Source organism: Thermobia domestica, chromosome 8, assembly GCF_964235325.1.
Source record: "Thermobia domestica chromosome 8, izTheDome1.hap1.1, whole genome shotgun sequence".
In the NCBI taxonomy this organism is placed as follows: domain Eukaryota; kingdom Metazoa; phylum Arthropoda; class Insecta; order Zygentoma; family Lepismatidae; genus Thermobia; species Thermobia domestica.
The window spans coordinates 278,444,505-278,461,362 of record NC_137461.1 but is presented as its reverse complement, the minus strand read 5'-3'; positions in this window follow the sequence as shown (position 1 = coordinate 278,461,362).

Here is a 16,858-nt window from a genome sequence, read left to right as displayed (position 1 = left end):
ACAATTGCTGCAAATTTTGATTAATATATATAGAAAAATTCTGAAACTAGTGAGGTACGAGTCAGAATATAAACTGCTTGGGATTTAAAAACTATTAAAGCATACGAAACACAATGTCTCATTCCGATTACATTTAGGCAGAACCTGGAAATAATGAAAAATATCTTCTAAACGTCACAGGTGATTACTCCATGAATCCAACCGGAATGGTAGATTGTGTTTTCTGTTTTAATAATATTAAATCGCAAGCAGTTATTATTTTGACTTATACCTCGATCACTAGTTTCAGAATTCTGATACATATTTTAGCCTTATACCAAATTTGCAACAAACAATACCTTCTAAATTTGCTACAAACATTCCCTTCTAAATTTGCGACAAACATTACCTTCTAAATTTGCTACAAACATTACCTTCTAAATTTGCAGCAAACATTACCTCATACATTTGCAGCAAACATGATCTTGCGATCGTGGAAACACTTTCTGCAATGTTGCTGCAAACCTTTTAATATTTTCACCAAATTTATCAGCTCATTTTCGGAAATTTCGTCAAAGAAAATTTGTACAAAATATTTGCAGCAAAGTCCTGGCAAACTTTCTTGGTGTGCAGTCGCAAACATTTCGTTTGTATTGGCAGATGTTTTCGTTTTCTGAGGCAACTTTGCTGCAAACTCAGCCAGCGTCAACTTCGTTATTTGCATTGAGCTTTCGGCAAATTTTCTCATTTGAAAAGGCAAGTTTTTTGCAAACTTTTTGGTTTGCCTCTGCAAAGTTTTAAACATTTTTAAAAAAAATTTCTGTGCTATCTGGGGTATTAGGTTGTACTCTCCCTCGTCTAGTCCCAAGAAGTCGAATTTTACTCCAGCACCTAGAACTCTTTCAAGTATGTAAGGCATGCGCCGTTACTATTTTTAATCACTCTTTAAAGTTTTTGAGGTTCGATGACTTCCGTTTCTAACTTACCTTGCTATAACTCCGTCGTGGGCCACCAACCTTTAATAACCAGGACAAGTATCTAAACAGGGAGACAAAATTATATATATTTTCTATTATAATTCTCGTCTATTGTATAAAGGAGTATTTCAGACTAGCAAAACAGAAACCTATATTTCAATAATCAAAGAGATAATAAAGGCTATAGAAATAAAATCTGATATATTTATGAAATGAATAACTTTATAACAATAATACAATCGGGTAATATACGCTGGAAACTGATTTGAACATGTATGTGTGTGTGTGTGTGTGTGTGTGTGTGTGTGTGTGTGTGTGTAGTTGTCTGGGCCTGTTCGTCTCAATTTCTGTTCGAAGATCTTCATTTTGAACATGTGTTCGCCTTCCGGCACGTTGTGGGTCTCCAAGAGTTTCGTTACCGTCCTTAAACTTGTTAAACCACTATCCGCGTAGTCACGACACCCTCACCAAAGGCCTGGCATATTTTCTTCCCCGCTGATACGGCATTTGACCCGAGTTTGAACTCGTACAGCATCCATGCTCTGATGACGTTATGTGGAGGTCCCATGTTCACTCTGTCCTGACGCAAGTTCAAGGTCAAACTGAACAGCCACAACCAGGTAGTATGTTGGATATACCCACACCAACAACTGACCTTCTGTTATCTCCATTAGCATTAAACTGACGGTGTGAGGGTCAATTAAACACAGACCTCTACAGAAAGCGACATAACTTTCTTGGTTACCTTTATATTTAGGAACTATTACAACTACATTAAACTTTTCTAATATCGTAATTTCTTTTTTATATGAAAAGCATACTACAGTACCATCCACGCATTCAAATTCGTGGAGGTACTCTCTACTTAGGTTCCTGTCTTACAAAATTATATAACCAATCATACTTTAGTGTTCTTGCTATTGGCCTGATATTTGCAGTAGGAGCATTGTTAGATTGCTTCAATTTCAGTTTGATTACATTACGAACCTTCACCTTTTTCGAAATTATGTGTACGCTACTGGCTAGTATTACTCGTTCGCATTCTATTTACTATGAGTTGCGACTACTTCATGTAAAAAATCTGGTTTATAAGCTAGAAGTCAGAATGAACGAAGAAATTACTTCTGCCAATTGGAGCCACTGTTACCATGTGCCGATTAGGGTGATGATCATTAGAATATTGTTAGTATGCTATATATATATATATATATATATATATATATATATATATATAGTATGTATGAAATGCTCAGTTTCTCACTATGTATTCTTCTATTTTGCAGTATCCCTTGGTGGCGTTTTCTCCTTTTTTATCGGAGTAAGCTTTATGAGTGTGATTGAAGTGGTTTATTATTTGTTACTCAGACCAATTTGCAAGTTAAGTACAAAACATTGATATGCCATTATGAGCCATAACAGTCCACTCAAACGATGCAATGGCATAATGCAAATGAGTTACGGAAGAACGTATTCTCATGTGATATTGTACCTTGCAATTTTTATGTTTACTTGTAAGTGATTGCTGACAGTAAAGTAACTGATGCCAATAGAAGAGGAATGAATATAAGTTTTACTATTTAACTACGTAAGTCTAGACCAAGAACTTGTGTCTGAAATTCTGTCTAGTGACTGTCAAACAGTTTGTAACTCTCTTTGCTGAAATGGTATCTTTAGTCGGAGAAGAAATTTTGTTAGTTTTACCTAACCTTCGCAAATTTGTGTATTTTGAATTGAGGGAATTATATCAGTAATAATTTTTCCGACAGTTAAATTTCTCTTGGGAAATACTTGATTTAAATATATTGTGTCAGCACCCTTATAAGCAACTTGCAAACTCCACTAGTATTATACAACGAGTATTTGTAAGTTGCGAATGCATATTGTTACACATACATTTAAGCGGTTGTGCTTAGCTTGATTAGCTCTAAGATTATGTAATATACTGGTTATCTATAAACTATACGGATTTATGAAAATAATATATATATGTATGGATGCGCGAGTGACCCATCGCGCGTCTGTCCGCGACAACCGTTTCTCCAGAAGTTAATAAGTGTATTATATAATCTCAAAATTTGTACAAAAAATTAGCAACAACATATAAAAATAGAACTCTACAAATTTTCTTGCTAAGGCAGTATAAAACTGCTATATTATCAGAATATGCAATGGGTTGTCTGCCATGATATAGCATGATAGCAATAGCAGACGCTAGAACCTCCATAACAAAAATGGGATAAAAAACATACCATGGCATTCGCTCAGTTATGGTAATGGAGTTCGGAGTTGTATCTGTGAATAAAATAAAGTATGAAGCTGGCGAATGCCAAATAGGCGCTGACTTGCATTGAGCGGATGAAACTACGGACTTTGCAAATGTGGTGCATAATTGCTGTTTAATATGGCATAAGCGACGGGAAAGGAGAGTGTGAATACCGGAATGATCCACGTAACAGCCTGCTAACACTTGACGAACATGTCGAGAATAGTTCAATAATTGCCGGGAGCAAGATGTGATAATAGTAACGTATTTACGCAACACTTGCATAAAATTGTTGGTCAAGTTGATGTCTATGCTAAAGTATGTCAAACGCTGAATTGATTCTAGCACTGATTTATGTTAAAAGGAAAATGTCTATTATTTAAAAAACAGTCATTTTCTTGTTGTTATTATTTAAAATTTCATTACACTAACGTATATTTTTCAATGTCGGTTTATTTGTAATAGTAAAGTGTGGAGTGATACTTTATGTATAACAACAATTAAGGAATGTCACTTAACCACACGTATTTGTAAACTGCATTAAACACATAAACCTTACTTAGTTTTGTGAATTTCAAGAAAAATATTTAATATTCATAATAGAACATACTTTAAAATGATAAAAAGTAAAGTATTTGAGTATGTCAGATGATTCCTTGATCAAACATTCAACCATAGCAACCATACAAACATTATATGTATAATCTATGATATATGAAGTTATATATAAATTAAAGTTGACATATAGAAGTTCCCAGTGAAGAAGCTTATGGCTTCGAATGAGAAAAATAAGTCAATGGAGTGTCATCCACAAAGATATTGCTTGTTCTATAAGAGTAACTGGGATTTACAAAACTTCCTCAAGAACATGCAAAAAATATGAAGTATTACTATGACTGTGAAGACAGAGAGATCTATCCCCGTTTTGTTAGATATCGGTATATGCACTTTCGTATGTTATGGTTAGTTTGATCGTTGGTTACATGCCTAGGGTAAGAGAGTTCATTCTAACCAAATATTGCTAGGACCAACGTATGTAAATTACTATTATAAATTATCGTCCTTATCGAAAGTAATATGTTATATATAGAATTAATAGAAGAAAGCATTTAGTATTTTGCATCAAATGAAATGGATGGAAAACGGAAATCTTACGTGCATTATGTAATACTGTAGAACACCAGACTCATTGCCTGTCTCTAGATCATAGTACCTTAAAAATAAATTCAGTATCAGAAGAAAGAAAAGAAATATATTCCAAATTGATTAATGAAACACATCAAATTTCATTGTTACGTTGAGATATATATATATATATTATTAGGTAGAAATTACACGAGGATTGTATATGACCTACGAAATGGTCTTTCAATGTGAATTGACATGTATGAATTGAAATGTACTACTAATGTACTACTGAATTGACATGTACTACTTCAAATGTAGTTTTCAAAATTATGTTTCTTTACTATATTTACTCATTTTCTACTAACTATTAAGAAGTGAAGCAGTGACTTCCATAAGCAAACAAGTCCATCTGAAGAAATATTGAGGAAATCAATAGAAGCTGAACGTATCTTGAAAATGTGAAATTGAAGAGCAGATTTTTTCATCAATTTGCTGCATAACAAATGTTACTAAGTATTAAAATAACAGAAATTACAAATAATTTATCTATAATAAAATAATGAAAATACTGGGCTTATGTTATTATAAAACTCACTAGTCTGTTACATTGGTTTTAGATACTGTAACTCTGATTTGAAAAAGGAATATGCTGATGTTTAGGCAATAATATCTGCAAATGAGACAGCAAACAGTCAATGTGCATAAACCCAGTCTCTATTTTCTCAATAATGAAATACAAGAAACAACGTATTTACTTTACAAATATCTTTCCCCCAGCGAACCAGGATACCAAGCTTCTCTTCCTGATTCCTCAGCTCTGAGAGTCTCTTTACCATACTGGTCCACTAGTCTCTGAAAATAAGATTGCTCTGCAGCTAAAATATAGGGCAGATATTTTCCAATATCCCTGGCCTTAGCATCTTTGGATGTTTGCTTTCCAGAACTACACAGGTCCATGGACTTGTGTGCTAATGAAACTCAACACGTCAGTAATATGCGAAATATACGTGAATCTAAGATGGTTTCAATGTCAAATAGAGCACAGTTAGATGATTACAACTATTTTTCTGTATAACTCATATAGTGCCAAAAAAGTAGACTTGTGCTGTTATGGAACGCGCGGCTTCAATTGCAATATCTTGTTACATTATTTAATTTGCATAAGGCTAACAGTTCCACGATTTTAGGTTAATATTTTAAGTAAACCAAAATAATATCGATTTGAGGTAGAAACGTTGCAAATGACATAGAATACTAGAATTAATAAAAGATGATGTTCATTATTACAAATAGTGCAAAGTTTATATATATACTTCCTAACTTATAATACACAAAATCCATTATGTTTGCTTAAGTCTTTTAGACATAAAATGCATTATGTGCAAAACTTTATATGCGACCTTTATTTGACCACCTTCGAGTCTTTAGACGGAAAGCAGAACTCTGGCAGCCATACTAGTAGTAAAACTTTGGCAACGATCAAAATAAGTTACAACATCATCAAATATTGATACTCAGGGTTAAATAAAGGAAGTTGAAGCTTAGCATATATCCAAACTTCAAAAATCAGAATGCTATGTGTTTCTGAAAGTGTTATCCTCTATAACGAATTCTCAAAATGTATGAGGCTAAAGCTCACTTTACAATTATATACATTGTAACTTCCTTTTATTACGGTTTGATTAAAGTTCAATTGTGTATATATTGTGAAAGTCTTTTAGAGAGATGTTGTCCATTAAATTCCTGATGCTTTCTCTCAATGATGTAAATAATTATTTATACTAAGTTGCATAATCTTAACATATATATGAATATAAGTTTTTATTCAATAATTTATCATATAATGCAGTTTGGGAAAAGTAAAATGTGTGTGTGGAGTTATTGGCAAGAATATATGTTCAGTGTCTTGCCTTTGTTAGTGCAGTGAGTTGTCATAGTGGTAACTGTCTGTAGTATATTATATTTGGTAGTTGAAATGGGAATAAGAACTTTGACGGTAAGCATCTGAAGTTTGTATTTTAGAGGAAACATTCTAAAAGAAAATGTAGAAATCGTGCTGCGAGAATGTCTAAAATTGCCATCAAGTAAGAGTGCATTACTTTTTTTTATGAAAAGTGTTTTACTCGACTACATTTACATAGTTTTCTAACATTTAAACGCATTTAAACTATATAAGGAATGTCTCAATTTGCAGTGTTTATCATGAATATCTGGGTAATGTGACCCTTCATGTCACTTTGTTCCAAAATCATATTTTAGACATAAGTCCCTCTATCAGAATAGGAGTTCGGTTTCAACGTTATAGTTTAGACAGTGTTGCAAATTTGAGAGTAAAGTTACTAAATCTAGGAGAATCTACTAGAAAAGCTGAAAATATTTTTACCCATAGGCGACATTCATGGCTATGACAACTTGAAGATTTCACGAATTACTAATAAAACGTCGTTGCACAAAGAGAATATTTCATATAAAACAGAGATTTATAAACTTAAATCTGACAACTTGATCAGTACAAGGCAAGTTGTAGAACATATTTTCCCCTCAAAGGAGCTAATGGAATATCTGGTAACGAAAAATGTAGACAACAATTGACCGTTAGTACTAAGAAAACTAATTTACGTATTTGAGAAGTGCATTATCCTGAAAAATCTAATTTACTTCCACATCAAACCTGGCTACTAGTCAGAATAAAATGTGGGCACAACATCTTAACTAAAGATGATAAAAAATATTGATTTCTTGATACCGCATAATACGTTTATATCTCAATTGAAATAGATTTAGATAATATTATTAAAATTATGCTTCTTTGTACTAGTCTCTTGCCTATTCTTATATGCAGATTCATCAACACCGATAAGAATACACTTATGTGTCGAGTGGGAAGGATCGCAAGCTATAGTGAGACTTAGAGCTAGTCAACGATAGTTCATGACCATAAGGAACACTCCTTTCGAATTGGCCAAAATCAAGTAGCTAGGCAAAGGGGGTTATTTCCTCTGAAGCAAGGCAGCACTCTCCAGTAGCTAAATTGGTAAAAATCATTGTAATTAACACAGTGAAATGGACGTTAGTCCCAGGACGCCTGAAATGGTGGGAAAACCTTCAAGAGGAAGAAGAGTCTATTGTATAAAAAACTGAATAAAAATATGAGAAGAAGTGCTTCATGTGAAGTATTCTACTCTATGGAGTAGAAATATAGACATTACGCCAAACTGGTGAAACACGGCAGGAAGCTTTCTAAGTATGGGTGAGGAGAAGATTGGAAAGAATTAGCTGGGTCGAGCAGAAAACGAACGGGAGGGTGTCAGAAATGGAGAGGATAAAAGAACAGTTTAGATATCATTTGAAAGTGAAAGAGAAATTCGTTGATACATTGGATAAGAAGAAAGTGCATGAGAAGGACGTGCTACAGGGCATGGTAGAAGCAACTAGAAGGGGGCGAATTTAGCTACAATCGATCAACAGTATGGAAGCAGAAAGATCTTACGTGAAGGCAAAGAGGTTAGCGGAAGACTATATAGACGGATAGATAGATAGATAGATTGATAGATAGATAGATAGATAGATAGATAGATAGATAGATAGATAGATAGATAGATAGATAGATAGATAGATAGATAGATAGATAGATAGATAGATAGATAGATAGATAGATAGATAGATAGAGATAAAATGAAATGATATGAAATCTTGGAGTTTTACATCACACGATTATGTAGGATAGGCTAGAGGAGAGAGTAATGATGAGAAATGAAGGAAATGGTCGAATGAAGAAAGTGGGTGGAAACGGGAGAACCCCGAGGAAACCCACGCACAAAGCAAAGTTTCTTTCTGCAACAAAAAAGTTCACTTCGCGCGAGTTGGGATCGAACCATGGACCCAGTGCACCAGAGAACTCTCAACCATATATATATATATATCAAGGATTGATCTTAACTCTTAGTGCATTTGTTGAAGTCTGTTAAGGGTTTTGTTCAGATTTATTTTGTATTTAATGTTCTTACGTTCTTCAAGTCGGGTATTTTCTGTTTATTTGTTTCCAATTTTTGTTACCAATAGATAGATGCCTAAAGCCACTGCACTAGCTTCCTATACAATGGATTGGCCTACAAAATATTGTTTACGTGATTCTTGTCCTCGAAGTTTGCCACTACAACGTTCAAGCTTTCTATGATTGTTTGCCGAGTGAGAAGACTACTTTAAACGTCGAGATTTCCAGAAAGAAAGCGACTGAACCATTTGCTGGTACCTTCTTGTTACATGTTGAAATTGTAATATCTCCAACCGTTCTGTAGAAAGTTCACACAACTCCATACTGAAATACTTCAAGTCCGATTATAAGAAAACCAAAGAGTTTATCGCATTTATTAGCTTTAACCCCAGCTACAATAGGGTATTAGGTAAGACATGCTGTGACCCATAATCGGTGAAATTATGTACACAAACAGATTATCCTGCCATTATACTCAATATTTTCCAATTCATGATAATTTTATTATTCAATGTTGTTGAGATTTGAGTTCCAAAATTGAAATCTTACAAGTTCACGATCATTGTTTCTCTCATTAATGATTATTTAGTCTATGTGAATGGATATGATCTGCTAGAATATTTCACATTTTATCAAATATAAATTTAGAACTAAGTAAGTAAGTCTGTGACCTACGGTACGCGTAAGCTCAATATTGCATTCACAGAAGCTCCACATTGACGTTTTCATTTAGCAAAATACAGGGTGCGGCACGTAAAACCGGCCCGTAAAGTGAACACATAAAATGAAATGTAATGTATTGAATATGATTAACTACAAAACATAAATGAAATGTAATGTATTGAATATGAATATGAATATGTATTGAATATAATACTACGGGCCGGTTTTACGTGCCGCACCCTGTAGTTATAGCTTATAGTCTGTATTCCTATTTCGGTGTGATGCAAGTAATATTACCTTCCTGTATGTGCCTAAGTCTTCCGAATGATCATTTTAACATTATATTTCCAGTTAAAATATTGAAACCTTTTTCACTTGCTTCCATTCGGATTACGCCTCATGCTTGCCTCAGCCTCATAGATTTCATGACCCTGACATTGCTTACTAATCTGCATAACCTATTCAATACCTTCTTTGAGAAATTGCCACCATTTACAACGGTACATTGTATATTAGTATTATTATTTATCTTTATTACATTGTAATTTTGAACCATAAGGTATTGTAAATGTGTACTAGCCTGGCTGATTTTACTATCAGAAGAAGAGAAAGAAAAGAAATAGTGTATAGATATAATATTAATATCGATATATAAAAGAAGAGATATTCATATGTTTAAATAGTATGATTGTCGATAGGTCGTTGTCAGAGACAACAAGATATAAATAAATGGAATTATGGCAGATGAGTTTGTGTTTTAGAAGCTCAATTAATTTAATAAAAGCGAACCACTCTACATTCTCCATTCTGTTCCTCTCAGATACAAATATTCAGAGCAAGATTTTATTATTAAATAGTTTCAATCTGCATTCTTGCTTCGGAGTTCGAGGCCATCGTTTACAACTGTATAGTACAAGAGACATAATCTTCGTTTTATAGGCTTTAACCTTCAAATTCCTCAACAGAACATTAGAGAACAGAAAATTTGAAACATAATAATAATACGAATTCCATGATTTCACCTGATATTTAATCGTATCTTGGACAATTGTTTGGTCCGACAGTATAGATCCTTAATATTTTAAACTATTCACCTTGTTGAAAGTATTATTGAATATCTTGACGTAGCCACAATTAGCAATTCTACGATCAAAACGAACAATCATGTATTTAGTTGTCCCTATATTTACCCCTTACCCATGTCTTTTTTAAAAAAATAATAACACTTCTGCATTTATTCTATTGTTCTCCTTTCATTCCCTGCCAGACTTGCATCAACATATGACATAACCTGGTAAGTAATATTCAGCTCTATACATTCATTACTATCTTCCAATTTTCTTATAGTGTATTTCAGAGCAAAGCTTAATCATAATAACTACAACGCATCTCCTTGCTTCAGTCCATACTCGAAATAAAAGCTCGCAGCTAAAAAGTTTTCTACTCGGACATCACTTTGAAAATCATTTAAACGAATCTTACTTAATCTAACTAGATTTTCCCGTATGTTTGGTATTCTGCAATGAAGTTCAACAATGTTTCCTTCTAAACCGTGCCGCAGAACTTTATAAGATCAATAAATAATTGATGTATTGGTGTATTTCTTTCCTCCAGTATACTCATTTATTTTCAAGAATTTGTTGAATAGTAAATGTCTCCAATTATTTCATGTTCCAATGGGGTCAGTAGAATATTTGAGACCAGTTTATAAGTTGTTGACAATCAGTTTGGTCGCTTTCCTTGCGATTTGTGTACTCATGTGTCAATTTCTACTTGTTCTAGATACGAAGAATGAGATGTGTTCCTTGTTTCACAATTTTACCTGTCCAGTTAAAATTAACTGAGCTGCAATTACGTTCATACCCGACAATTCACTAATTTATTTATAGCTTTCTCTATTTCTGTTACTTATTTGACAGAATATAAGGCTGTGTGTCTGTATTCCCTTTCTCCACGAATATTATTTTTGGGCTATGAGTTAGGCAAATAGTCAAGGAAATGTTTCTCTTTACTCAAGATGCGAAATGTATCAGTGAGAACGTTTATGTTGTCTTACCTGCAGTATATATGCACAAGGTTAGTAACCTTTTCTTTCTTCGTTCATGTCTTCATACACTCTTATTATCTCTAAGTTAACTTATTTTAGTTTTCCCCAAAAAAATCGCGTTTCTCTATTCTAAAGATATTTTGGAAGTCATATAACCGTCACCAGGTTATAGAAGTATTTTTCTGTACATTTCGAAAAGACAGTAATTAAGGTTCAATTTATACTTTATTCTGCGACGCAAATAACTTCTTTTATCGATGGGAACTGGCTTTTCTTCCCACGCCACAAGACAAAGGAATCTTTTGTCGTTAAATCATACATATATATGTATAGGGTGATTCCGTTAGTCTGTACCAGGCCTTTAAATCGAAATCGGTCCGAGAAATGCACAAACTGAAAAACACGTATCCCATTAGTTGCAAAGGAGAACAGAGCGTAGTAAAATGTTTCGTCCCAGGGTACCCCGCAAGATGCCAACGGGGTCCAACTCAAAATTTTGAAATGGAAAGAGGGGTCAAGTGGTATATCGCTTGAAAGCTCTTGTGAAAAAAAAAGAAGCTAGAAGTCCGGATTCGCTACGATCACCCTATGCAACATGGCGGCGGGTCAAAATGTCATCAAACGTTGCATTGAAATGAATGTAAAAAACACATATTCCAGTGGAATTAGCGGTAAAATTGCTGGACGGGGCCGGTAACCCTAAAGAGTTGTGCTGTTCATCATAGAAACACATCAGCGAGTGGTGTACACAGCAGAAATATTGAGTCAATGACACCAGTCGATCGGGAGAAAACAACTGTTTTAACTTTGCTTGCACAGAATTCATCGAGATGTGGAACGAGGCAAGCATACTCTACCAATGTTTCCTGCATCTGTTTTGTAAGAGGTCTGGAGCTCTTCCCAGATCTTGACCTTGGTGTCCGCACAGGATGTGTCGGTAGCTGTGATGTTGCTTCTTATGGTGGCCTCTCCCCTCCCATACCTCCGACACTATGGGATCAAGGACATTGAACACTCTATCCTCCCGACTGGCTAGTGCAACGGACAACATATTTCGGCTGTGTGCACTACGCGATGATTTGTTTACGTGATGCATGATGTGATTGTTTTCCTCATACGTTAGTTTTTAAAAGTCTTATAATACATAAGGATAGTGTCGTTTCATGATGTGTGTTATGTACGAATAATGTTTATTTGCGTTGTGGTCTGAGTGACCGTCTGAACGGCCGAGAGGTTTTTCGAGACGAGACATTCAAACCTCCCGGTGCCTAATATCCATCTCGATATTGCAATCGGCGGTCAACTTGGAAACAATTCTCTAACCCCTTTTTGGAGATGTCCTTCAAGTCTTACACAGGAAAGTCCAGGCACCCTGAAAATGCTCATTGGAGGCATAAAGAAGGAAAGACCCGGCTTCATCTCACAAATGTTTCTGTAGCTATATCGTTCGGCTTTATCAGCAATTGCAGTTTTATCTGCTTTACCTTCTCTGCTAGGCTAAGGCAGTTCTGATATAATTATGAAGTTCCTTTTTACGTATTTCTCGTATGTTCTTTTAACTGAAATGTTAACACAATATTAATTTAAAACAAGTCTCTTCAACAATAGTGCACTCCGAACCTTACAAAAACGGATATACTATTCTACACTCCAATCTGATATCCTTCTCTTGCATTGCCATCCTTTCACATTTTTAATGAAACCTTTGGCACTTGAAAGCTTGAATATAACCTATATTCGGTGATAATATCTCTTTTTATTAATGTTACTACCTGATAGTTATCTGTGTTACACCAAACTCCAATGAGTAACCAAACACCAATTATGCTAGAATGTCTTCTTCTATCTGCGGAAAAAGGATTAACTTTTCTGTCTCTTCAGGTGAAAAAAATTCTGTACTCATCACGAAGTGGTTTCCGGATGTTGCAAAGTTTATATCATCAACCTTATCTTCTTTTGGGGTGTGTACATTTAAAATAATAATACAATACCACCTACCATTCATAGTAATAAAACAAAGTCTGTCAGATTCGGCCCATTTAATTCCTAATATTATTCGTTTGTGAACGAAAAGCCTTCTTACAACTTGGTGACTTATAATTTCTTTCCGTAACATTTTTGACATCACAGCTTCTTTCCTTCCCAACGAACATCCTGAGTTCCTATTTTGTCCATTTTTCATCACTACAACTCACTCATTACGGTTTTAACGCGCATGCTCTATGAACACTAGTTATTTTCCATGTTCTAAATCTCAAATCCATTTTCCTTTACTAAGTGCCAAGTTATTAGTCCCGGAGAGAGTCTTCTATAAAGAGGGCTGAGAAGGAGTCTGTTTGCAGAATAAAGACGTTTGCCTCACGCCAATCTTCCAGGCTGAAGAACCAACCATTGTCTTTCTGCTACTGCTTCATCTATAAATCCGCTATGTACCTAGAGGATATTTTCTTGATCCTAAACTTTAAAATGCGCCATGCCTGGGAGACAGAAACCCACATACATGCATAGAAGTTTAAATTGGATGTGAAATTTAGAAATAGGTGTGAGTAACATTATATTTAGTTCTTATATTAGTGACCTCCCTGTGAAATAGGCACGTTAATTTTCCCACATTGTTAAAACATATTTTGCTTCGATTTTAGTGTTCAAATTATATTGAAACACAACCAAAAGCGAACATACAACATTATGAGAAAAATAAGAAATCTTCAGATGCAAAAATTAAGATTCAGAAAAGATTTTAGAAATTTTATTCCAGAGAAGCTATTGATGTCTTCGAAAAACTTATCGAAAAGTTTAACAAGTTTTAGTCTCAATTTCATGCGGAACATTGAACTCCTATACAAGGTTTCTTTCTGTACAGATAGAAGTTTGCGACCCTTGTATGCAATAATTAATCTAGTATCTATTTAAAATTTGCAACAATAACAAATATTTAAGCGAAGAAATAATATTTCAATTATTACCTTTTGGCTCTATACTGTATGACCATAAAATACTAATAAGATACGTTATTAGACAATTTTGATAAGTGTTACTTTGCACTATATCTTTGTTTAGCCCATCTTTTATAGAACATGACATACGTTTTATCGTAGGGTCGAATTATACATAAATTTATGTTCGAAGTGTTTTCATCTGGTAAAGTTTTAACGTAGAGTTACTAGACACTCCAGTGAATTCTGTACAAATGAGGCTATAAAAGGACATATCTGCAAGAGAATGTTCACTTACAGATTAAACCCTTACGCTAACTTTTCAGTGTCGATACTACATGACAACGAACATGTTATTTAAAGGAATCAGTCATTTAATTTGCATCGAGGGTAGCTTTCAAACAAAGAAACCAACTTAAGACTTCATGAACAAAAATCGCCGGCGTTAAGCTCTTGACAACAAAAGAAAATTATGAACTATTAAAGATTTCGTGAAAAATACATATACACTTCTCTCTCTCTCTCTTATTAATAATTTCGAGGTTGATTGAGAAATTTAAGTACTGTTCGCATAGTGGGTACGTGATGTACTGAAAATCACAACTAAATTATTGATTATGCATACTGGTTTTTACTGTTGCCGAAACAAAACTGAATTTAGTAATTTTGTATTACATGAAACTAATTACAGTTTAATCTCAATTTTAAGAAAATTTTTTCATCTTTGAAGGAAACAAAATGTTTGCACTACACGCAAATATTCACTGACAGACTTTACTCCAGTGTCAACACGTATCAAAACCACGAAATAAAACAATTGGTGTAAGTATTGTGGTTTACGATCGGTTGTCATATCTGTTTAATTGTAGAAAAAAACAAATCTTCAGTCATTTAAGACAGGATTATAAACTTCCATATTCACAAAACTTTTTGACTCTAATGTGATTATTTACTCGTGTATTTATGACTTCATTTACCTGGTGAAGTTAAGGCTCTGTGGTATCACTGTAAGTTTCTGTCACATTTTTGTAACCAGAGGTTCATTTGGGAAGGGCATGGGTAATTTCCTTTCCTGAGTTTCGGAAACATACATTTTAATAACTTCTATACTAATTCGCTAATAAAGAAAAATAACAAGAACATGTTATGTCTGAGAACAACCTTGCAACCGTCTCTCCACGACAGAATCTGAATTGATGCTACATTTTGGTAATGTTGTTGTTTAGATACGTTCTTATTATAGCCGTTTCCAAAGGTATCACTCATGTTACAATGACAATGAATGTGATACCTTTTTTTTATATATCTGATATTTCTGTAGAGTTTTGCGTAATCTACATTTCATTGTTACTATAAGACAACCGGTACAAATCTTATTTATGCTTAGCTTAGAAGTGACACATTACTTTTCATTGCAATTTGAAAACCGAGTTATTCTGACAACTAATGTTTCCTTAATTTCGAATATTGAAACCCTTTTACAGTTAAAACGGACCTCCCTCTTTTACTTCAACATATAACTATACACAAATTAATCCTCGGATATGACAGTTACACTCTAGTTCCGAACTAGAAAAGTCAACAGCTATATACTTGAAGTACTCTTAAATGAAGAAAAAACAATTACACTTAATTGTAGCAGAATCTAATTAAAAGAACATGGAACAATGTAAATATTCTAGTGCTCAACTACTTTGAATTGTATTTGAAATAAAATTGTCATTGTAGACATCACATATAGAAACAAATAGCAAAGGCATACTCAAATAGCATAGAAAACCATGTAATGAGAAAACAATATATTTTTTCCATGTTTACACTGAGTTGATATATAGATATTTATATTTTAAAATCTTAACTTACGATAACTATATTCTTAATTTTAATTACTTAAGTTTTTCAACAACTTCGCATAACAATAGCTAACAAAGATTTTGAAAGGAGAAATCTTGACTACTGTTCTTTTCTTTACAAAACAAGTAAATTAAGTTTTGTTTTGTACAATTTGCGTAATGTCAAAACATCTGAAAGGATTAATATTTATGACTGATGTCTTAATATTTCGACTGATCCCATTACATTACTACATTTCAAAGTATTTCAAGAAATGTAGCCACTATATTATCTATTTCTAGAAAATTTTAATTGATTTGTTCGTATTCTTAAAGCAAAAACGTACGTATGATGCGGCAATATTGTTCATAAATCCATCTGAAAATTAGAGGCTCAAAGAAACACATTGCTAACGATTTACGGAATATGGATATTGATATTAAATAGATATTTACTAGTGAGGTTTTGATAAATCGTCTCCATTTATATACATTATGAAAGAATCACGTAGTTTCATAATATAAATAATCACATTTATGAACATCTCGTGTATCGAACACAAATAAGCTCTCATGATCTGTTTCTCGTAATATACGAAATTGAATAATTTATGTAGTAAGTAGTTATAATAGTATACAAACTTCTGTATTTTCTAATAACCAAACAAGATAAAGTAACACGTCAGGAAAAATACGCAAAATGGTGTTCGTGACAAAATATAAGAACTGTTTGTTTTATGTTCGTTTTATGATCATACAGCATAAGAATAACCAGCTTCGGCGGAGTTCATACTCATATCTTAAACGAGAAAGTATTTAATCATTTTTCCTTATTACGTAATATAATAATAATAATAATAATAATATGTATGTGCTACCTTTACTTTCACAATGAATCTGGAGGTAATTAGATTTAATGTAGACGAAATCAAGGAATTGTTGTTCTTTGTAAAGGCAAAAAAGATAAAATAATAGGTTTTCTTGTAAAAATATACCATTAACGTTGTACGTATTGAAATTTCCTAATCTAGAACGAAAA